Source organism: Phyllobates terribilis, unplaced genomic scaffold, assembly GCF_046119375.1.
Source record: "Phyllobates terribilis strain yellow unplaced genomic scaffold, ASM4611937v1 Scaffold_5__5_contigs__length_657084704, whole genome shotgun sequence".
Classification (NCBI taxonomy): Eukaryota; Metazoa; Chordata; class Amphibia; order Anura; family Dendrobatidae; genus Phyllobates; species Phyllobates terribilis.
The window spans coordinates 526,027,618-526,051,711 of NW_027362765.1; the positions used below are offsets into that span (position 1 = coordinate 526,027,618).

Sequence of the window (24,094 nt, forward strand, 5' to 3'; positions counted from 1 at the left end):
TTGCTGTCTACTTTAGACAAAGCTGGAAAGCGATTACAAAAAACTATAGATGATGCACATTTTTGCCTCATTTACTATACTTACCAAAATTATATCTTATTATTAACCCAGCAGAAAAAGGTAATGAGAAGATAACGTGCCCTACTTATTATTATTACATAAGACACAAACTATAACTCTGATTCATCATTCTTTTCCCTTTTTTATTTGGGGTAAAAATGGTTAGAATAGTGACTTAAAAAGGCGCAAATTAAATAATGAATAAAGCAAAGACATAAGTTAAGTTTACCTAGTTTCAGCAATTGTGTTTTTGGAGGGGTATTATCAAATGTGACTGTTATAAATGTCGTAGAATTTTTTTGTTTAATTGTACTCCACTACACTAATGGAGTATAAAATCTGTCTAATTTATTTTCTTGCATAGTTGAACACTAGCATGCAACATTTTAAAGGATTGTGACACTTTTTGTTTTAAAAAGGTGCAAAAAAAAATAATACAAAAAAAAAATCTATAATTTTGTGGCAAATCCATCAACATGCAAGCATTGATTTGGAGAATTTGGCACAAAAGACGACAACGAATCCCAAAACACAAACACAACGGAAATAATGAATCGGCCCCTGTGTCCACTAGGTTCTTTCATTGCTGCTTTTAATTTAATAGCATAATTTTGTGCCACTTTGGCTACTAGGAAATTGAACTTGTTTCTGTAATATGCTGCTTTTACATAAAGCAGAGTATAAACATGACGGATCAATTTTAATAATGAAACAGTATACCGTATATACAAAGGAAACATATCACTGCTGTGAAACACAATGGACCATCTATACTTCATAGTTTCATCGTAAACATGTCACATTTACAAAAAAATATAGGGGATGAGAAACAGAATTGTGTCATTACTATAAGGATTAGACTGGTGTCATGGCTTTCTAGTCCCACAAACTATAAGACAAACCTAGGCTAACATAGACATTTTGGGCCTGATTCATCAAGGCCGACGTTGTTCACGCCGGTCTTGATGAGGAGATGTACTGGAGTCTGATGCTCACATGCACCTTCGTGTGCGCTTTGCCACAAATCCTACTCCAACCCGTCATGAATTTGATGAGCAGCGGTCATCATGCCCCTGTCCCAAAAACAGGCAGGAGGACTTCAGAAGTTGCAAAATTTAGGCATAGTTCCAAATTAGGCCTAAATTTTGTGACTTTTCAAAACTTTTACTCCAGAATTCTGGCATGAAAGCTTTGATGAATTTGGCCCATTCAATCTAATTTTTACTTTGCCTCACCTTACCTATTCATTGGATGGCAGTACAAGAAGTTCTTACATTTTATGGTACCACGTCTTTAGCAATAATAATTGCAAACGATCAAAGAAAATGAACACTGAAAAGAGTGTATTGTTCTTATGAAAAATGATGAATAGGTACAAATAGCTATTCACTTGATTCAGTCATTATTCTGCTTTTAGTAATTGTAGAATTAAAAGCTTTTGCATTGTACAACAATAAAAAGAAAAAGAAAACATGAAAGCATCTGCACAAAATGTAATTAATACTTCCTCTTAAAAAATACTGAGAGAGAAGATATTGGCAAAAATATAAATGACTAAAAGCCTCACAAAGCAAACTGATGTTTGCTACACTTCCCATGAACAAAAAAACAAACTTTTCTCATAATAAACTTCTTTATGATTATAACCTGTAAAACAAAAATTGTCAAAATAAACCAAAGCAAAAAATGTATTCAAAACTGTGTTTTGTTTGCTGTGTCTCCATTTATTAAAGAAAAAAATTCAATAGTTGTTATAGTTGTTTGGGTTTTTATAGTCAATACTTTCTCCAATAGCCCTGTTTTTTGTCAAAATCCATCCTTAGAATAAACAAAATTTATTATATTTTTAATAGATGTTGATCATTTTGTATTTATGGTTAAATGCACCACCCTTCATTCTGAGACCTGGTAGAAATCCCAGAGCTCAGACATTCAGCAATCAATAAGACCATATCCTACCAACATGCTATCACTTCACTACCATAGACAAGAATACCCCTTTGATCACTTTAGATACACGCCTGTTTTACCCGGTGCTAGCTCTGAGAGGTCCCGAACCGCTCCTGCTGCTTCACAGCAACAAAGATGCTCCTCCTCTTCTGAGCTGCTCTGTAGTTGGGGCGTGACTGCTTTCATGCTAATTGACACATGGCTCCCCACAGCTTGGTAGCTGGGATCTGGCTGTCAATCATCCAGAGGCAAGCTCTGGCAACAGAGCAGAGTGGAACAGAAGCTGCTGCTCTGTGAATGTGATGTCAGCAGAAGCCACAGAAATGTCAGCAAGAGTGGTCTGTGACCGCTCTGTGTCGGCAAATATCTGCGTTGGGCAGAAGAGACAGATAGTTAACAACATATCTGTTATTTCTTAGAACCATAGTAAAAAAAATAATCAAATAGTCCCAGACAAATACTTTAAATGTTTGGCAATGGCATGATGCACTGAGCACCTGTACTTGGTTTGAACAGTCACTCTGTGCCGACAGACTGCCTTTAAAGGGGTTGTCCGGTCACAAGTGATAATTCTGCAGTCACTCTGTGTGACTGCAGACTTATGAGACCCGGGACCGGAGGGTATGTATAAGTTATACATACCCCTGGCCAGTGGGTGCAGCCTCGTTCTCCATGCACTTGTATTGAGCAAGGCCGCGCCTTCTAGTCGGACGCGCCCACTTGGCCGTCCGTGTCACTAGGGGCATGGCCTTGCTTCATACAAGTGTATGGAGAACGAGGCCGCATCCATTGGCCATAACTTATACATACCTCCGGTCCCGGGTCTCATACCGGCGAATCTCCACAGCGCACAGTGTCTGTGCTGGGGGGATTCATAAGTCTGGAGTCAAACAGAGTGACTGCAGACTTATCACATTTGACTGGTGTAATGCAGCGGCTTGCTGCATTGCTAAAATGTCCAGGGGGTGTGTTCTGGCTGACCATTTACCTCCCCCTCAGGTGACTGATCACATGACTGTGACATCATCACAGGTCCTGTGTGCACAGAAGGCTATATAAATCCTGGTGGTTTTGGAACAGTTGGAGAGAGAGAGGCCTGGTGAGGCAATGAGCCTGGTCCCTGTGTCTGAGACACCATTAGCCTGGAAGGCAGAGACTGGATCCCTGTGTTTGGATACCAGTAGCCTTGGAAGGCAAGAGGCCTTGTTCCTGTTAGCCTGGAAGGCAGAGGCAGGATGCCTGTGTCTGAGATACCAGTAGCCTTGGAAGGCAGAGGCTGGATCCCTGTGTCTGAGATACCAGTAGCCTTGAAAGGCACGTGGCCTGGAGACTACGTCTGGGGAGCCTTAAAGCCATAGCTGTGGCAGAACTGAGCTGATAGAAGCAGCTGAGACCCAGCAAAGGTAAATCGGCGCTTTAAGTGAATATTGTTGCTGTACCTGGCTGAAGTCTGTATTTGAAGCCAAGCGGGAAAAGCTGCCACTGAAAAGGCTCTAGGATACATGTGTAACATTCCTGCGAGCCACTGAGATGGACTATGTTATGAGCAGTTTATGATGTGTAATAAACTGCTGGTCTTCATATTACCGGAAAACGTTGCATGTGTGCTTTAATTGATTCGGTGAAGCGAGTACCCCCCAGCGTGATGAATAGCGCTACCTTACACTGGACAACCCCTTTAAGTATTCTGTTTGATGGAGCTGAGCTACAATGCCATGCACAACCCATACCAGATGTGCTACCGTTTTTGGAATAACGCAGCCATGTTTTTCTGATCCTATACATGGTTTTTATTTTTTGATTGTGAACTTTCTGCTCAATATTACACTTATCTACTTTAAATTTCAGTTGCCATTTGTCCTCTCCACATACCGTATTTACATATTGAAATATTCATAATGATTTCCTCATTTCCAATAGAACGTGTGGTCCAAAATGGTGGCTAATGTATTACAATTGTACTGAAGTGTTGTTTAGAAATTTGTAACCAAGCTTAGACTGTCCAGGTGAATCCCCCAATGGTCAACAAGCCAACAAGTATAAAATGTTAAAGTTGCTCTACATGCTCTTCCAATAAACTCCTCCCTCTACCCATGCTGTGTTAGCCTGTCTGTTCCCTTATTGAGCCAAACTACCACTGTATCAGGCGGACTACTATCTTAGAGTGTGGAGGCCAACCCAAGTGTATACAATGTTTTCAATAGCCTACTGCATACCGTCTTAACAGCTGGGCTACTGGACTTGTCTAATTGATTTCTGGAGTGCTCAGTAGCCTTTTCTTCATCAAAGTTATTTGAGTTGTCCTTGGGCTTGAGAAACCAAGAAGGGGACTGAGAGAACAGGGGAAGAATGTGGCTAGGAATAAGAGCAGATGCTGGGGATAGCAGGGCTGAGCTGACTTTAGAAAAATGGAGAACCTCTGATCCTGGCCACACTGAAGTAAAGGAAGCACAGGACACTGAATCTCAACTCAGAGGTTGTGCAACTTATGAAGAAGCATAGAGGTATATTAATTTCCTATTGGAGTAGTTTTTTACTGCATATAGGGATATATATAGTATTATTAAAAAATAATGAAAGATCTTTTGGGGGACTCTGTTTGCGGGAAAACCCCTTTAAAATATTGCAACGTTAATTTTAATCATTAGATCTTTGAATAATAAGTTTCACAATTGGATGTGTTAACAAAAATGTTCCTCTGCAGAAATAATCTTATAAATGTGCCCCTGCTGTGTACTGTGTAATGGACCGTACAGGAATATGGTCTGATCATACCACATCTCCTTCAAGTTAAACATTGCTTAAAAACAGGCAGTGAAATGTTTTGCCTCACAAAACGATCCCATGCTGTCCTGTCTGTATACTCTTTTGCTCCCCTCCCTGCCCAGGAGCTGTGGTATGATCAGACCATGTTCCTGTATGGTCAGACACAGCCATTACACAGTACACAGCAGGGGCACATTTATAAGATTATCTCAGCACAGGAACATTTTTTTTAACACATCCAATTGTGAAACTTATTATTATTCCAAGATCTGTTAATTAAAATGTACTTGGTACGTGGTAAAATCCCTTTAATGTTAATCTTTTCACGGCAACTGAGGTATTCTCTACTCAATAGCAGAGTTGATCCAGAAGCTTTGCCATGCTGGGCAGACAGTATGTGATCGTCAGATTCAATAAAAGCGTCAGCACTGAGTGCTATGTAGATGATAAAAGAAAAAACAGAAGCAGAGATAAATTGCTTTTGTCATTTCAACATGATGCTCAGCTGTCACTGACAGTCAGAGAGCAGATCTGCTCCTGCAAAATTGCAGGAGAATTAAAACAGCAATATCAAAATATGTCGTTGCAGGGTCAGGAAACGCACCACTCCCTATCAAAAGACAGAGGGCAGTTGAGAGGATTAATCAAAAGATATTGACTGAAATTATCAGCATCCTCGGGACACTCAACTGTAATATGGTGAGTAAATAATGCACCCGCATTACACTTTCACTAACATCATTGATTATTCCTGACGTTCTTACAAATATAAGCAGGATGGTTGCACCATAACCTATCAAATACTTCCTTTGCATATTCAATTGTACTTGTATTACAGCACAGTATGATTGAGCATGATCATTTAATTTACAGCAAGATATAATACATAATGAGGCAGATTTATCACAAATGATGCAAAAAGCTTCTTTCATATTCAAAAAGGTCTCAGAGACATAAGACCGGGGATCTGATATGGCACTTTGGGCAACTGCTACACATCTCAGTTATACCATTTTTTTCATAACAAAGTTCATTGCTGATAATGTTCTCTACACTTAGAGAATATTTCTTTAAAGGGTCAGACTTACATGGGTTTTAGTGCAAATCATTATGTGCAAATGGATCTTTACAGAGAACGGACGTAGAAAAGCAAACTGTTCCTGGAGAACTTAAAGAAAATTAGTCTAATCAGTGCTTACATACATATTATTATTTTTTGATGCGCTAGCTTATATAGGTCAAGCAGGAATTGAGCCTTGGAATTATACATAAGGACCGCTACCATTTTTCTGCACCAATCAAATGTTTTTGTGCATAGTCGAGTCACTTAGCCGTGTTTCCACTTTAAGGGTATGGCATTTTGGCCATAATTCTTCGAGGAAGCCCACATCTTGTCAGACTTCTCCGAACAGTAGATAGGTGTAGCTGGGTTTAACTGGTGGCTGCGAGTTCGGAGCTGATGGTACTACGGGACATAGTCACATTTCTAAGAAAACTAAGCATGATGTGTTTTTCATCTGCTGCACAAAGTTTCCTAGGCTGACCATTGTGTCTATGGTTCTTAACGTTGCCCATGTCTTGGTGCTTCTTCAAAAGAGCATGAACATCAAGACTTCTTGAAACCTCAGTCTGCATTGAAATATTTGCTTGAGAAAGACCTTACTGATGAAGTATAACTGTCTTTTTGTCTTGTTGCTGTGCTTACCTTTGCATGGCGAGATACGCCAAGAAACTGTCTTCCACAACCTCAACTTCGTAGCAGATTTTGTTCATGAAATGATGCTATTTTGAAAGCAAAGGGTGGTCAGACCAAATATTGAATTGAATTAGATTTCTCTTTTACTAATTTACTTTGCATTTTGTTAATTGATAAAGTTTGGAGTCTAAACTTTAGCTTTGCTCCAAAGTCTTTTACTGGGGTGTACTCATTTTTTGCAATATGGTCTTAAATTAATTTGTTAGGAAAATTACTTTTTTGGGTGTACAAAATAAGGAATCTTGTTTTAATCAATACCTCATATTTGTGGGAATATTATGTAGTATAGTATCCCATAAAAAAAATGTTAATTCTGTAACAAAACTAAAGGTTTCTTGGCAAATCTATTGGGTGCACTCATTTATGCTCAGCACTTTGTGGATATATATATACAGTACAGACCAAAAGTTTGGACACACCATCTCATTTAAAGATTTTTCTGTATTTTCATGACTTTGAAAATTGTATATTCACACTGAAGGCATCAAAACTATGAATTAACACATGTGAAATTATATACTTAACAAAAAAGTGTGAAACAACTGAAAATATGTCTTATATTCTAGGTTCTTCAAAGTAGCCACCTTTTGCTTTGATGACTGCTTTGCACACTCTTGGCATTCTCTTGATGAGCTTCAAGAGGTAGTCACCGGAAATGGTCTTCCAACAATCTTGAAGGAGTTCCCAGAGATGCTTAGCACTTGTTGGCCCTTTTGCCTTCATTCTGCGGTCCAGCTCACCCCAAACCATCTCGATTGGGTTCAGGTCTGGTGACTGTGGAGGCCAGGTCATCTGGCGTAGCACCCCATCACTCTCCTTCTTGGTCAAATAGCCCTTACACAGCCTGGAGGTGTGTTTGGGGTCATTGTTCTGTTGAAAAATAAATGATGGTCCAACTAAATGCAAACCGGATGGAATAGCATGCCGCTGCAAGATGCTGTGGTAGCCATGCTGGTTCCGTATGCCTTCAATTTTGAATAAATTCCCAACAGTGTCACCAGCAAAGCACCCCCACACCATCACACCTCCTCCTCCATGCTTCACGGTGGGAACCAGGCATGTAGAGTCCATCCGTTCACCTTTTCTGGGTCACACATAGACACGGTGGTGGGAATCAAAGATCTCAAATTTGGACTCATCAGACCAAAGCACAGATTTCCACTGGTCTAATGTCCATTCCTTGTGTTCTTTAGCCCAAACAAGTCTCTTCTGCTTGATACCTGTCCTTAGCAGTGGTTTCCTAGCAGCTATTTTACCATGAAGGCCTGCTGCACAAAGTCTCCTCTTAACAGTTGTTGTAGAGATGTGTCTCCTGCTAGAACTCTGTGTGGCATTGACCTGGTCTCTAATCTGAGCTGCTGTTAACCTGCGATATCTGAGGCTGGTGACTCGGTGACTCGGATAAACTTATCCTCAGAAACAGAGGTGACTCTTGGTCTTCCTTTCCTGGGGCGGTCCTCATGTGAGCTAGTTTCTTTGTAGCGCTTGATGGTTTTTGCAACTGCACTTGGGAACACTTTCAAAGTTTGCCCAATTTTTTGGACTGACTGACCTTAATTTCTTAAAGTAATGATGGCCACTCGTTTTTCTTTACTTAGCTGCTTTTTTCTTGCCATAATACAAATTCTAACAGTCTATTCAGTAGGACTATCAGCTTTGTATCCACCTGACTTCTGCACAACACAACTGATGGTCCCAATCCCATTTATAAGGCAAGAAATCCCACTTATTAAAGCTGACAGGGGACACCTGTGAAGTGAAAACCATTTCCGGTGACTACCTCTTGAAGCTCATCAAGAGAATGCCAAGAGTGTGCAAAGCAGTCATCAAAGCAAAAGGTGGCTACTTTGAAGAACCTAGAATATAAGACATATTTTCAGTTGTTTCACACTTTTTTGTTAAGTATATCATTCCACATGTGTTAATTCATAGTTTTGATGCCTTCAGTGTGAATGTACAATTTTCATAGTTATGAAAATACAGAAAAATCTTTAAATGAGAAGGTGTGTCCAAACTTTTGGTCTGTACTGTACAATTTTCATAGCCATGAAAATACAGAAAAATCCTTAAATGAGAAGGTGTGTCCAAACTTTTGGTCTGTACTGTATATACACATACCCCTCAGCCCACTAGTATCTATATTGAGTGTGTGTGTGTGTGTATATATATATATATATATATATATATATATATATATATATATATATGTTCATTACATATTATCTGCTCACCTATAGAGGATGCCTGGCCAAGTACAGTAGTGGTAGGTCGGGCTATATGGGGGCGGTCAACGAGGAGCAGGGCACCATGCCGAACCTTGGGTGCCAACCTCCGCTGTCAGGAAGGGAATTGTGAAGGGCAAAACTAGTCCCCGTCTCCCCTCATTTCTGCTCTTTTTTTAAATCACTTTTTTTCTGTGCAAATGTGTGCATTTATGTCTTTATGTATTGGGGTTTTAAATTAACTAATTAATTAAATAATTTTTTAAGGTCTTTTTTTATTATGGTTTACAAGAATAAGGGCCCCATAGGTTGATCGCTTTGGTTGTTGATTGAGGGGGCTATGTGGGGGCTCATACTGCATATAGGGGGATGTCAGCATAATTAATTGTGCTCGATATTAAGTCATACAATTAAAATAAAAAATAATTATAATTAATATTGAGCAAAATTAATTTCAGCCTATTCGTTCAGCCTCTGCAACAGTCACTGTTTCTCATGCGGCTGTTTGGGAAAATTAATCTCCCACCCCTGCTTTATTATGTATAGTGCTGTGTTATGTATAGTGCTGTACATAAGGGAAAAATTTGCGCGGTGCGCTATGCACGCCACTATCTCTCTATCTCTGTCATTTCCCATCTACATATGTGCACCAGAGCACTTGTGTGTTACATGACCTATCACATGATCTATCAAATGGGATCATGTGACATGTCACATGACACATCGGACACCTGAGGGGGGCCCACACCTTCTAAACTGCCCGGGACCCTGGCTACTCTTAATCCACCCCTGATGAAAACACTCAGTGGTTGCAAATTTTTATTGCAGCAGCCACAATTTTTGGCTTCAATAGATTTATTCAGTGAAGTTTCATACGTTTTTTTACTGCAGGCAGATTTTGCAGATTAGCAATCGATTCCATCCTTTCCATAAGGACCTATTCACATGTTTGTGATGTAAATGGACAGCACACATATGCAACACAGATGGCATCTATGTGCTGTCCAAATTTTTGGGAGGACCTATTCGTTAAAATGTGCGAGTTCAGACCACACATTGGAGTCCACCAAAGTAGGACACATCTCCCCTTATTTTTTAATGGACTATCGTCTTGCAAGATACTATAATGCATTTTTTTAAATGGCTAGCACAGACATGAGAATGAAGTCATATAAAGGGTGAAATCCATGTTAAAAATATGATATACAGTACATGTGGCATATTTGAAAACTGCACCTTGCTTTGTCTACTCCTTCCTTCCCATCCTCTTATGTCAATGTCTTGTCATGTTTGTTTATTAGTTTATACAATATTCCAAAATACTAAGATTTGTTGTATAGATTCCATTTTTTTTTCTGGTTGATAACAATATAACTGTCTTGGTTAATGGAACTGGTATATATTGGTATTATTACTGTTTTACTGTATGTGTTTTGAATGACGGTACACATTTTTGTAGTTCTTGTATGTAATATTATATGAAAACTTAATAAAAATTCCGTTATAAAAAACACCCCTGCACCTTGCCCTACCAAATGTACTGATTTTTCCGCAGTAATTACTTACATTTTATTATATATTGCTGCGGACTTACTGCGCAAAATTCTGTACTGAAAATAAACAAAAGTTACACTATCTGTGAATCTATCCTTAGGGTATTAATTCAATAACAATGTGTGATAATAATTTAAGAATACATGTAGCATGTCAGCAAACCAAGACTTAAAACATTTTACCAGCTCAATCATAAGATCTCAAGAGTCCCAGCAGCTCCTTCCTTTAATCTGATGATACGTCTTACATGGACGTGTAATTATCAGACACCATTGCAAAAATTAAATCCATATTTTACTTTTTATAACAAAAGGGCTGCATTGTATTTAATTAAAAGGAAATATCTCTTGTATCATTGCAACGCACGGTATGAACAGTAACATTGTTAGTATGTAATGTAAGTCAAGAAACTGACTGTAGGAAGTGCAAAAAAACTGCAGGTGCACCCAAGGACTACAGATGGCCAAAAAATATCATTCCGGTCCGTTTGATGAGACCAGTCCTATAAATGGTGTATGATAATTGGGAGGGGGCTTGTTGTATATTTTGCATTAGAATCCTGGTGAGCTATCTTACACAAAAAAAAATCTGCTGCATTTTTTTGCACTTTATCGTTGCTTTCTATGGATGAAAAAACACTGTAAGGCTATGTGCCCACGATGCAGAAATGAAGCAGAAAATTTCCGCTTAATTTCTGCATGTCCTTGCCAGTAAAAATGCGTGCGGAATTTAACACGCGTTTTTGAAGCGCTTTGTACATGCGGAATTGCCATGCATTTTTCTAATGCATTGAGTAGGCAATTCCGCATGCGTAAATGCACAAATAATGGACATGCTGTGGATTTTTCCGCACATAAAATCCGCTGCGGAAAATTCCGCAGCATGGGCACAGAACATGCGGATTGTCATTGGGGACCATGGGGCACGTATTACCAAGAGTTTTTCAAGCATTTCCGCAGCAGAAATTCCGCAGCAAAAACGCTTGAAGGCATCGTGGGCACACATCCTTAAAGTGCTCAAAGAATTTACATGGATCGACATGGTGCAGATTACTAAAAACATTCCAGTGCTCAAATTTAGTCAGGAAAAAAATGTGTGCCTGACATTTTTTGAAATGTCATAACTTTTGCTGGTACTGTAAAACACAGCTTCTTTTCTGTACAAAGACATTGCCTTATGCCTGTTTCACACGTTCTGATATTTCCAGTACTGAAAAAAACAGTACCAGAGATATCCGTGTCCGTGTGTACCTGTGTGGCATATGGCTGCAGCCTGTGTGCCGCATCAGGAGCACATGTAACACGTCAGTGTCATTATTCTTATTTTTACAGGTTTTGGAGACATCAGGAGCAGAATACTACTCTGAACATTGTCCCCTGCTGGCGCCGATCGCAGTGTAAGCAGGGGACAATGATGAGAGATTCCTTCAGCACCCGGCGCCTGGGAACAACGCTAACTGTGCCGCTGATTCCCAGGCGCCGGGTGCTGAACAAGGAATCTCTCATCATTGTCCTCTGCTTACACTGCGATCTGCACCAGCAGGGGACAATGTTCAGAGTAGTATTCTGCTCCTGATGTCTCCAAAACCTGTAAAAATAAGAATAAAGACACTGATGTGTGAACGAGGCATTGGAGCTTGTCACCTCACTACATTTTTGCCACGAAAAAAACACAGCATTTTACAGTACCAGCAAAGTGAATGAGATTTCTGAAATCCCATGCACACGTTTCTTTTTTTTTCTTTGCGGATTTGAACCTTCAAAGCATTTTTTCAGATGCGTAGCATGTTAATTCAGCGTTTCTATAGCGTTTTCACCCTCTCAAATGAATAGGGAAAAAAGCTCATGTCAAAACACATCAAAAACATATGCAAAAAATGCAAGTATTTTTTCTGCCATCATTGGTTATTGCTGAAGAAAAATCTGCTGAAAACGTTCAAAGTGTGCACATAGCCTAAAACTTGTGATCTCGGTTATCTATATTGACTTTATTTCATACAAATCAACCACACAAATATTTTACACCTTATCCTGTGAATTAATTAGTAATTCTTCAGTTTGCTTTCATAGCAATAGGTTTAGCAGTTTCATACACATTATTACACAACTCTTGATATCTAAAATGTCAATGGACTTTAAAGATTTTTTTTTATGAAAATGTCATAGAACTTCAATAAAAGCAAAATCCAATATGGATAAAAGCTTTTAGAAAGTCTTACAAAAACACTAAAAACATTACCTATTTTACTGCCTATAGATACAGTATAAATAGAAAGAGCACCTATTTTATGTATCCACCTACGTGTCCTTATCCTGAGAAACCCATTCAACTTTATCTTCATCATAGAATCCCAATACTGTCATTGGGAACCTGGAGACTACAGGCTGCTGGAGTCATTAACCTGCTTCACCTCAAACTTGTTCTATAAAACCTGTCTTATTGCCCTATCTCCCCTTCGGCTTCTACAGATGAAATGAATGTGGTCTAAATTGAACTGTATGCTGTTTTTCAGTGACCTCTTCCAAAGAAATAAAATAAAAAATCAGTCAATCAAAAGCTGCATATACCAATGAAAACTATAGGACGCCCAATGAGAAATAAGCCCTCACACAGCCCTATCATAAAAAAATCCATAAGTATACGTCTCAAAATATGTTTCCAAGTAGTAAAAAATATGCAAATATGATATCACTGTAATTGTTCCGCCTCTCAGAAAAAGTTAACGTATAATTTTTAGCCCGCAGTAATGTAAAAACAAAGCACAAGCTACAATGGCAGATATGAATTTGTGTTCGCATTTCATAAAGAATACTGTAAGTTTTTTAGTAGAATAAATAGAAAATTAAATGGGCACTCACAACTGCAACTCATGCATCAAGAAAAGGCCATCATATGGCTACGTCAACAAAAAAATGTAAAAAGTTTCGGTTCTCTTGGAAGATGGTTATGAAAAAAATGTAAAGAATAAAATTAAAAAAAAAAAATAGCCATATTGGGAAGATATTAAAGGGAAGCTCTCAAAAGAGTCATGTTTCTTAACCACTTCGCACCAGAGCCTGTTTTTGCTTTTGTGACCGGGCCAATTTTTTCAATTCTGACCACTGTCACTTTATGAAGCAATTACTCTGGAACGCTTCACCGGATCCCCCTAATTCTGAGATTGTTTTTTTCGTGACATATTGTACTTCATGATAGTGGTAAAATTTCTTCGATATCACTTGCGTTTATTTGTGAAAAAATCAGAAATTTGGCAAAAATTTAGAAAATTTTGCAATTTTCAAACTTTGAATTTTCATGCCCTTAAATCACAGAGATATGTCACACAAAATAGTTAATAAATAACATTTCCCACATGTCTACTTTACATCAGCACAATTTTTGAACCAAAATTGTTTTTTGTTAGGGAGCTATAAGGGTTAAAAGTTGACCAGTGATTTCTCATTTTTCCAACAAAATTTACAAAAACATTTTTTTAGGGACCACATCATATTTGAAGTCACTTTGAGAGGTCTTTATGACAGAAAATACCCAAAAGTGACACCATTGTAAAAACTGCACCCCTCAAGGTGCTCAAAACCACATTCAAGAACTTTATTAACCCTTCAGGTGCTTCACAAGAATTTTTGGAATGTGGAAGAAAAAAATTAACATTTAACTTTTCTCACAAAAATGTTACTTTAGACCCAATTTTTTTTTATTTTCACAGGGGTAACAGGAAAAAATGGACCACAAAAATTTTTGAGCAATTTCTCTTGAGCGCGCTGATGCCCCATATGTGAGGGAAAACCACTGTTTGGGCGCACTGCAGGGTTCGGAAGGGAAGGAGCGCCATTAGACTTTTTGAATGTAAAATTTGTTTGAATAATTAGCAGACGCCATGTTGCGTTTGGAGAGCCCCTGATGTGCCTAAACAGTGGAAACCCCCCACAAGTGACACCATTTTGGAAACTAGACCCCTTTGGGAACTTATCTAGATGTGTGGTGAGGATCTTGAACCCCAAGGTACTTCACAGAAGTTTATAATATTGAGCTGTAAAAATAAAATTTTCACATTTTTCCCACAAAAACATTTTTCATCCCTTAATTTTGCATTATCATAAGGGTAATAGGATAAATTGCACCATGAAATTTGTTGTGCAATTTCTCCTGAACACGCTGATACCCCATATGTGGAGGCAAACCACTGTTTGGGCGCACGGCAGGGTTTGAAAGGGAAGGAGCGCCATTTGACTTTTTGAATGTAAAATTTGTTTGAATAATTAGCGGATGCCATGTTGCATTTGGGGAGCCCCTGAAGTGCCTAAATAGTGGAAACCCCCACAAGTGACACCATTTTGGAAACTAGACCCCTTAGGGAACTTATCTAGATGTGTGGTGAGCACCTTGAACCCCAAGGTGCTTCACAGAAGTTTATAATAATGAGCTGTAAAAATAAAATTTTCACATTTTTCCCACAAAAACGTTTTTCATCCCTTAACTTTGCATTATCATAAGGGTAATAGGATAAATTGCACCAAGAAATTTGTTGTGCAATTTCTCCTGAACACGCCGATACCCCATATGTGGAGGCAAAGCACTGTTTGGGCGCACGGCAGAGTTTGAAAGGGAAGGAGCACCATTTGACTTTTTGAATGTAAAATTTGTTTGAATAATTAGCAGATGCCATGTCGCATTTGTGGAGCCCCTAATGTGCCTAAACAGTGGAAACCACCCACAAGTGCCACCATTTTGGAAACTAGACCCCTTAGGGAACTTATCTAGATGTGTGGTGAGCACCTTGCACCCCCAGCTGCTTCACAGAAGTTTATAATATTGAGCCATAAAAATAAAATTTTCACATTTTTCCCACAAAAAATGTTTTTCATTCCCTAATTTTGCATTATCATAAGGGTAACAGGAGAAATTGCACCATGAAATTTGTTATGCAATTTCTCCTGAGTACGCCGATATTCCATATGTGGGGGAAAACCACTGCTTTGGTGTACGGCAGGGTTCGGAAGAGAAAGGAGCGCTATGTTGGCTGGGATAGGTTGCAGACACCATGTCACATTTGAAGAGTCGCTGACATGCCGAAACAGCAGAAACCCCCACAAGTGACCCCATTTTGTAAACTACACCTCTCAAGGAATTCATCTAGGGAAGTAGTGAGTATTTTTTAATTTTTTAATTTATACCATTGGGCAGTGAAAAAAGCATAATTATATTTTTACCACAAAAAAATGTTTTACCCTCAGATTTTACATTTCCACACAGGGCAATGGGTAAAAATGGTGCCGAAATGTGTCACACAATTTCTTCTAAAAGTGGCAATACCCCATATGTGGCTGTATCGTACCGCTCAGCCATACGGCGAGATCTGGGGGGGACGGAGCGCTATTTGACAATTGGAGAACAAATTATTGTAGAATAGGCATTTGGATTTGGAAGCACAAAATTTTCTAAATTTGTTTTGGGGGGCAAGGGCCATTTCGCTTTTCCAGAGCCTTTCTGCTACCAGTAACTTGGAAGTCCCTTATAGTTTTAACAGATGACAGACCTGAGTGGGGACTAGCTTTTTTTGAGGACTGAGTTGAAGCTTTTATTGGGAACATTTTACGTAACATTTATCCGGCGCTCTAGGCTGACACTTACATCGGAGTTTCCATCTAAATTTCCAAGTGATGTAATTCAGATGAAACCCCTGCGGGATCCATTCACTGTAATGAGACAGCAGAGTTACTCTGGACTCCGTCTGGCCCCTGTTTAGCAGTGTCCTTTTTTTCTGAAGTGCACAAAACTGTGGCCAACCGCACTTTTATGCACGCCTAAAACAAATTACACCGTGGGATCACAGGCATCCACAGTGGCCTATATCTGCCTCATTACAGGGAATCTTCCGTCATGGGTTCCATCTGAATCACGTATTTCAGAGATTTACACGGAAACTCTGGTGTAAGCGCTCAGCGCAGAGCGCAGGATAAATGTGAACAGAGCCTTACTGCGATCTTTGGGAGACATAATAAACAAATCAGTAGCAGGTGAAGAATTGGTTTTATTAATTTTTTACGCCGTTCCCCGTGCGGTATAAGTGATGAGATTACTTTATTCTTCGGGTCGGTGCGATTACAGAGATACCAGATTTACATCGGGTTTTTATGACTGACAGCTGTCACACACTAAGAGACGCTTTTTTTTGCAAAATCTAGTTTTTGCATCGCCATATTTTGAGAGCTATAATTTTTCCATATTTCGGCCGACAGAGTCATGTGACAGCTTATTTTTTGCGGGACGAGTTGACATTTTTATTGGTACCATTTTTGGGTACGTGACATTTTTTGATCGCTTTCTATTCCGTTTTTTGGGAGGTAAAATTAACAAAAACCAACAATTCAGGAATTGTTTTTGAGGTTTTTTTTTTATGCCGTTCTGCGTGTGGTAAAAGTGATCAGGCAGCGTTATTCTTCGGGTCAATACGTTTACAGCGATACTACGCTTACTGTATATTTTTTAAATGTTTTGGCGCTTTTACACAATAAAATAATTTTATAGAAAAAATATTTTTTTTGCATTGCTTTATTCTGAGGGCTATAACTTTTTACTTTTCGGCTGATGGAGCTGTATGGCAGCTTTTTTTTTGCAGAACAAGATGATGTTTTCAGCGGTACCATTTTTATTTCCATTTTGCTTTTTGATCACATTTTTTTTCCACTTTTTGTTTGGCGATATAATGAAAAAGCATATTTTTTTGCTCCATTTTTTATTTATTTTTATTACGGTGTGCACAGAAGGAGTTAATTAGTGTGACAGTTTTATAGATCGGGTTGTTTCAGACGCGGCGATACCAAATATGTGTACTTTTTTTGGTTTTGCATAAATATACGGATTTATTGGTTTCATATTTTATTTATTTATTTTTATTTATTTTGTGATTTTTTTTTTAACAGTTTAAAAACATTTTTTTTTACTTTTTTTTACATTTTTACTTAGTCCCTGTATGGGACATTAATTTTTATTTTTCTGATCACTGATCTCATGTAATGTAATAGACATATATTACATTACATGAGATCTTTGCTGACTGCTTCACAGTCAGTGCGTCCTGCCAGGCTTCAGCTGCAGGCTGAGCCAGGCAGGACACCATATATGGCAGATCTGGAGGCGGTCATGTGACCTCCAGCTGCCATAGCAATGCCAGGTCCTGGAAGGTATAAGGGGGCAGTCGGAGAAGTAAGTGGACGACCCCCTCTCCTCCTGCTGTCTTCTATATGCCGTGATCACTATAGATCGCGGCATATAGAAGACAGCAAAGGGTTAACATCACTGGGACCTGATCCAATCAGGTCCCGATGATGTTCCCTGTCAGAGCTAACGCTCTGCACCGGAATCGCAGCGCTTGCAGGACCCTGGGGGTCATGAGCGCTGCGAGACCACCCACCGTTTTTAAACGTCGGCGCTGCACAGAGCCCAGCAAGCGCCGACGTTTATCTCCAGTGGGCCGTCGCGAAGCGGTTAAACCACGGGCAGCATGAACCAGAGCCTGGGTGAGTGGTTACAGTCAGGTATGTTTTACTATGAAATGCTTTGGTGGTTCCCGGCTGTCTTCTTGCTGTCTCGCTCCCATTAAATTTCAGGTTTCTCCCATTTGTGCAGGGAGTGTGGGGCTTTTCAAACTATGTTTTCTTTAAAATGCCGCAGCGTTTCAGAGTAAACAAGCCTACCTAACTGTGGACATGTGCTTCGAAGAACCATGAAAGCCTATGTGCACAGAATAATCTATTAGTGATCATTCTGTGTACATGAAAAGCGCAGAGCGCAATCAGCCTGTCTAAACAAGCCGTTAAATAAACTGCTGATTGGCGTTTATGTAGCCAATCATCGGTCATTTACAGCCGAGGGTCAGCAATTGCAGACATGCTTTATAATGGATGGCGAAGAAGTCACATCTACAACAGATTTGAACACTGTCAGATTAAGATTTCCAGCCAAAATAATAGTAGATGTGTATTAAATCGCAGATGAAAATCAAGGCTATTTTGTTTATTAATTTTTGCAAAACATAGAGGTAAAGTTTAAGGACTTGAACCCTAAAGCTGCAGACACCCCAAAAGGATCAGATGTATATCAACATGCCCAATCTTCTCTTTCCCAACATCATCTGGGTATGGCAGCCAGTTCGAAGAATCTAATGAGCTAAAGGGAATCTGTCAGCAGGTTTTTGCTATTTAATCTGAGGGCAGCATGAGGTAGGGGTTTGAGTCCCTGATTTCAGTGATGTGTCACTTATTAGTGAGTGTTTTTTCAGCAGGAGTGTTACATGCACGCCGTCTAAGTTCAGATAGGGGCGAGACTGGTTACATGAATTCGTTGGAATCCTGGGGGAACCATTACTTAGGGCGATCATAGGCTGCAGCTTCTCTCAGGCACACAATAGATTCAGTTGCTGACCAGACACATTTGACAAGAGTCTTCATAAATGGTATAACAGTAACATTTAATGAGGCACAGCCAGTGCAATGCAAATGTCTCTTTGAGCAACAGGCTCCAGTAATAACAGTACAGTCTCCTTTGCAGCACAGCAGTACACAGTCTACAATCCGGTAGCACAGTACTGCACAGTTTTAATGCATACACAACCACAGGCTTTTCCTTCACAAGGACTCAATAGTACACAGCATTCTTTATCCTGCATGGAGATGGAGGGGGGGGGGGGTGTGTGATTAGGGAGGTAATCTCTATGACAGCCTTCCTTCCAGTCCTTATCTTCCTGGCCGATAATACTCCACACTGTTAGCTCAAGGAGTCTAACTGACCTTTGTTTAGCTTCCCTCCTGACCTGAATTCTGTTCCCTTGCCTTCTGTGAGATACAGATCATAAGCCACCTTTCTCTTCGGCTCCGGCCAGACAGTAAACAACTTCCCCACAATCCCCCTGGAGCTCTGCTAAAACACTCCCCTTCTCCTGTGACTGTGTTAACCCCTCTAGTTGCTGGATGCTTCTGGAGCACAACACTTCCTGTCTCCTGTGCTTGTGTTACTTCTAATAAATGCTGAATGCTTTTAAAGCAACAGCACTACTTCTGCATGTCACATTCTGCAACAGCACTACTTCTGCATGTCACAGGAGATTATCACTAAAGGACTAGGTCTCACATGCCTCCTGATCCAACTCTGCCCCAAGCACTGATTAGCAGCTTACTGTCAATATACAATGTACACAGAAAGCTGTGGTGTGGGCGGGGTTAACTTTCTGAGCTCTGCTACATCTAAAAACTCTTATTGGATCACAACTGCTGCACACAATAACTAAGCGACACATCATTAGAATCAGGGACATTTTTCCTACATTATGCTGCTCTCAGATGTGGTGGCAAAAACATGGTGACAAATTCCGTTTAAGATACTGAGTCACAATAAAAACAAAGAACACAAGCATTGCTAAGATTCAAATGTTGTCTTTTAGATTATCAGTGGTTCAACCCATTGGACTACTCAGTTGTTTTTACACTTGGCTGACATAAAATTGCTGAGTTGACAGACAAAGGTTGAACTCAAAGCCTAAAATCAGATAGCAACCAGTTTAAGTGCCTAAGAATAGTGTAACCAGCAGCCATTGAAGAATATAGTAACATTCCTTCCGGGACTTTAAATGCGGATGTTATATCCATATTATTCAGACTCACGATCCATCTGTGTTAAGGGCCCCAAAGGAATGGCTTATTGATTTTACTGCACAATCACAAAGTGCATGGCAGAGTGGGCTTAAAAGAACATATGTGAGTGCTCTTTGTATCTGTTTCACAGAAAATGCTAGCACACTGTGTAAGCAGTGGTGACTATTTTCTATTTATATTCTACACTACCTCTAAAATACAGCGTTTCAAATCCCTCTTTTTCCTCTAGAAATGTAATTATATTCTCAGCAGGTCATCTAACCTTTATTGACTTTTTTGTGCTTTCAATCTGATTTGACGTGAATATTTTGAGTCACATAATAGTCACTTTTAACTTGAGAAAAATAACTATAGTACAGATTTGGAGATTATGTACAAGGGTTAAAATACCACATTTAAGGCAATTTTGTCAAATTGTGCGCACCGCTGTGGAAATAAGACCAAGCATATTGACTTGTAATATTGCTGTCCAAAAGCTTATAGATATATAATACATTTGTAGCACCCCGAGGGCTCGGCTGCTACAGGGGTATTGCACCTCGAACCAGAGGTGTGATATTCCACTCCCGGGTAAGGATGGAGTGTGGACCAGGACTCAGTAAGCTGCATGCACCACACACACCCCATTTCCGAGGAACAGACCAACGGTGCTCCCACTAGACAGAGTGCAGGCACGACAGCTTCTGTTTCTGGCTGGAGTGGGGAGGGGAAAGTACACCCAGTGGTGTAGGAGCAGATAGGGGTGGGTTTCTGGGCATAGGTAGGAGCCCATTGGTTGCTAGTCACCTGGGCTCACACATAGAGGGAGGTATATAAGGTGGGCACCATCTTAGATCAGTGTTCAGTTCAGGCAGGAGGAGAAGAGGAGAGGAGCTCAGCCAGAGAGGGCTGACAGGGAGCTGTGGCTCAGTCTGGGCCCAGCTCCAGAGGCAGGCCTGGAGTGGAGGCCAGAAGCAGCAGAGAGAGAGAGGAGGAGGAACAGAAAGGAAAGTAAGAAAGGAACTGGAACAGAGGAGAAAGGAAGCAAGGAACACAGAGAAAGGCCCAGAGACACGAAGGCAGAAGGAACCCCATATGCCCAGAGGAGATACTGGGTGAAGGGTTGGCAGAATAGGGTACCGGAACCCAAATTGGTGGAGGCGACTAATCCTCAGCCAAAACCGGAGGTTGTGACCACATCTTGGTGCGACCCCTCACTACATCCACCAGAAAGGCATACCGCATAGGGTCAGGGAAACCGGGAGAGGTTTCGCCAACAGAAGGCCCGAGGAAGCTGGACAAAGGTGGGTCACTGGTGGGGACGGCCAGTAGAAAGGAAGAGAGGGGAGCTCTGAACCACGCTCTGGAATTGCCTGGGAGTTGACCGAGTCCCTCACCTGGTGGACGCAGCACGGCTTGGGCAGTCATCGCCTGCAGCATTGACCTGAATAACAACCGTGAGTAAAGCTTTGGAAACTGCAATTACAAGTCTCTGTGTTTCATCGCCGCACCAGCACCATCAGTACTGGGACACTCACACCATCACTACCACCATCATCCACATTAGCTGCCCTGAGGCAATACTCCTCCCGTGGGGAGTTATCCCATACTCAGCTGCGCAACCAACATCAGCCTCAGCGGTCGGCAGCGCAGCGGCGGTCCCCACTGACCGCAATCCACGGGTGGCGTAGTCGGACAGTTATTACAATACAAATAGACTGCCACTGGTTTGACCACCCTGGGCACGGACCGGGTCACCGCCACACGGAGACTACAACCCCCCAGCATCCTACAGCGATCCGGCTCCGGGTATTCCCCCTGCACAGCAGCAACACAGGCCCAGGGGGCGCGTCACATTCACCATAGTATTTGTTTCAAAAACTGAGTAGAATACTGATGTATAAACTTTTTAGAAAGTAGAACAATGCTACAGATTTCCATTGTTCTCTGGTGGTTAAAATATTGGAGTCTGCTGCAAAAGTCAATGTAATCCAACAGAATCAGTAGTGCCATAGGTCCATTATATCAATTAAAGCTTTTGAATTAACAGGCGCAATGATGCCATCGTGAACAGACCATAAGTGAATTATTAACCCACAATGAATCTTACTATGCGGTTCCAGGCTCTTGTGAGCCAATTCTGAAAAGTTAATCAGCAATATGCAGTATTTTAAATTTTAACAAGAATGAATCTTCAAATAACGTAAAAAGTATTGGTAGATGTGATATGTAAGGGACTTTTATAATCTATAAAGTTAACTTATGGTATGTTTATGTATGTGTTATGACTGAGTCCTAACACTTGCATGGAGATGAACAAACCAGGGGAGATGTCCAACCTGTACACCACAGGTTCCTATACAAACTAGGCAAATCCCTAACTTGACCCGGATTTGTCCCTGTCTGAAAGCGGAGGTTGGCACCCTAAAATTACGCAATGGCGCCCCCACTCAACGTCGGCTGACACTGAGCATCCTTAACTACACCCTCAACTATACACAGATTGCAACCCAAAACAACAGCAATACAACATAGTGCACATAGACAGAGGGTGGGGTATGGGGCTAAGGACATGTTCACACATGAAAGACGGAAGAAAAAGAAACATGGAAACCCCCAGACCCTAAATGTAACAAATGAGAAGAGTTCTGGGAAGGAGAACACACAAACAAACCACAAAAGAAGCAACAGAAAAAAAACTCAGCAAGATAATCCTTAAATAGGGAGCTGGGACTCCAAACATCCATTAACTTGGAATATAGTCAGCAAAGACTGCATGTGTCAGGAGAGTATAAATAGCCCCTACTAAGATGTGATAGGACAAACCAAACAAGGAAATGAAAACACCTGCACATAAGCAAAACATAAAAGCAAAGAAAGAGAAAGACAAGAGCATTATCAGCAGTTGGACAGAGACAACACAGGCTATGGTCCAACAGAGAGGGAAACTGACCACATAGCCAGAGATCACCGGATCAAGCCCGGAGTTGAGTCATGACAGTATGTAGCAAAAATTAAGGATTCTTCTCTTGCTTTTTTACTTCTAGCATTTTTGAAGCAAAGTGGTGAAGACCTATTCTCCTGAATGCTATTAGTGATGTTTTGGCAGAAATGTAGGATCCATTGCATTTGCGTTATGGAAAGAAAATCTCTGACTTTTATTTTGCCCAAATATGCAGCTATATAGAGATGTACTAGTTAGTGTTGAGCGAGTATGTTCTGTTAACCCTTTCGCCGAGTATGCTCGGGCCGAGCACCGAGTAGTTACAGCTGCTCGGTGACATCTTTGAATCGCTCCCGTGTGCATGATTTACAACTGTTTGACAGTTTTATTACATGGGAGGAATGTCTATTTCTTACACATTCCTCACATGTAATAAAGCTGCCAAACAGTTGCAAATCATGCACACGGGAGCGATTTAACCTTATCACCGAGCAGCAGTAAATACTCGGAGCTCGGCCCGAGCATACTCGGACAGAACATACTTGCTCAACACTAGTACTAGTATATAGTGATGTCTCTCTATGTAACAGTACTATATGGAAGTTAAGAAGAAGAATACTATTTAAATCTTTAAGCAGTGAAAAGCCTCCATTTATTTAGCAATGCAACCTGCAGTTCATTGCTAATTTTTCTGTCTGTCATGTTATAGGCTGTGAGTTTGCATACTGGTGGCAAATGATTAGTTAAATCATGTATGACGGTATGTTCGGAGAAAGGGCAAATGCTAGGGACTGCTCCCCTAATGCCCTGCATTGGAAATTAATCTACACAGGTAGAAAAAGAACAATCACAGCAGCATCCTGGCTCAGAAACATGGGAGTACAACTAGACCCTCTTCCCCCTTGTTCCCCAGTGCTGCAGCTGAACCCACGGGTCATGTGGTATGGTGCTGAAATCAGTGCTAAGCAGCAGCTTCAGAAGTATAGATATGTAAAAACTGAATTCAATGATTTTATATATACAATAAAATAAAATATATGATTTTTCGTTTATACCCTTTTTATAGCAGTATTATTTGTGCAGATACAGCAAGCTATATATTTATTGGTGGAGAATAAACATAATTTGGATCTAGGAAGGCTATGCAGTCAAATGTACATCTGTATCTGTACCCATGTTACTCAGCTCCAGTTTAAAAGGTATGTTCTACCAC

At 40.4% G+C, this 24,094-nt stretch overlaps 2 protein-coding genes across 5 annotated transcripts in view; one reads left to right on the forward strand and one right to left on the reverse strand.

The window, feature by feature from the left end:
* The window catches only part of LRRC20 (leucine rich repeat containing 20), a 742,986-nt gene that overhangs the window by 169,385 nt on the left and 549,507 nt on the right, over positions 1–24,094 (reverse strand). The window lies entirely within an intron of this gene.
* Positions 5,222–24,094, forward strand: part of LOC141273634 (ropporin-1-like) — a 114,813-nt gene continuing 95,940 nt past the window's right edge. Inside the window, exon 1 of the mRNA XM_073685727.1 lies at positions 5,222–5,475. The gene's annotated coding sequence lies outside the window, so the exon portion shown is untranslated. The remainder of the gene's footprint in view (positions 5,476–24,094) is intronic.